A 1,346-nucleotide genomic window follows, 5' to 3' on the forward strand; every position below is an offset into this window, starting at 1 on the left:
ACCATCTTTCTAAATTCCATATATATGCGTTAGTATACTGTATTGGTGTTTTGCCTTCTGGCTTACTTCACTCTGTATAATAGGCTCCAGTTTCATCCACCTCATTAGAACTGATTCAAAAGATCAACTGATTAAAAAGAATAAATGTATTCTTTTTAATGGCTGAGTAATACTCCATTGTGTACATGTACCACAGCTTGCTTATCCATTCATCTGCTGATGGGCATCTAGGTTGCTTCCATGTCCTGGCTATTATAAACAGTGCTGCGATGAACACTGGGGTACACGTGTCTCTTTCCCTTCTGGTTTCCTCAGTGTGTATGCCCAGCAGTGGGATTGCTGGATCATAAGGCAGTTCTGTTTCCAGTTTTTTAAGGAATCTCCACACCCTCTCCAGCATTTATTATTTGTAGACTTTTGGATCGCAGCCAGTCTGACTGGTGTGAAATGGTACCTCACAGTGGTTTTGATTTGCATTTCTCTGATAATGAGTGATGTTGAGCATCTTTTCATGTGTTTGTTAGCCATCTGTATGTCTTCTTTGGAGAAATGTCTATTTAGCTCTTTGGCCCATTTTTTGATTGGGTCATTTATTTTTCTGGAGTTGAGCTGTAGGAGTTGCTTGTATATTTTTGAGATTAGTTGTTTGTCAGTTGCTTCATTTGCTATTATTTTCTCCCATTCTGAAGGCTGTCTTTTCACCTTGCTAATAGTTTCCTTTGATGTGCAGAAGCTTTTAAGGTTAAATAGGTCCCATTTGTTTATTTTTGCTGTTATTTCCAATATTCTGGGAGGTGGGTCATAGAGGATCCTGCTGTGATGTATGTCAGAGAGTGTTTTGCCTATGTTCTCCTCTAGGAGTTTTATAGTTTCTGGTCTTACACGTTTAGATCTTTAATCCATTTTGAGTTTATTTTTGTGTATGGTGTTAGAAAGTGTTCTAGTTTCATTCTTTTACAAGTGGTTGACCAGATTTCCCAGCACCACTTGTTAAAGAGATTGTCTTTAATCCATTGTATATTCTTGCCTCCTTTGTCAAAGATAAGGTGTCCATATGTGCGTGGATTTATCTCTGGGCCTTTTATTTTGTTCCATTGATCTATATTTCTGTTCTTTGTGTCCAGTACCATACTGTCTTGATAACTGTGGCTTTGTAGTAGAGTCTGAAGTCAGGTAGGTTGATTCCTCCAGTTCCATTCTTCTTTCTCAGGATCGCTTTGGCTATTCGAGGTTTTTTGTATTTCCATACAAATTGTGAAATTATTTGTTCTAGCTCTGTGAAGAATACTGTTGGTAGCTTGATAGGGATTGCATTGAATCTATAAATTGCTTTGGGTAGTATACTC

The 1,346-nt window shown here is 37.9% G+C and overlaps 1 protein-coding gene across 1 annotated transcript in view; it reads left to right on the forward strand.

Annotated features, from left to right (window-relative positions):
• The window catches only part of TAF4B (TAF4b RNA polymerase II, TATA box binding protein (TBP)-associated factor, 105kDa), a 110,675-nt gene that overhangs the window by 58,101 nt on the left and 51,228 nt on the right, over nt 1-1,346 (forward strand). The gene's annotated exons all lie outside the window — the stretch shown is intronic.

This window comes from Bison bison, unplaced genomic scaffold (genome assembly GCF_000754665.1).
Source record: "Bison bison bison isolate TAMUID 2011002044 unplaced genomic scaffold, Bison_UMD1.0 scf7180017864498, whole genome shotgun sequence".
NCBI lineage: Eukaryota > Metazoa > Chordata > Mammalia > Artiodactyla > Bovidae > Bison > Bison bison.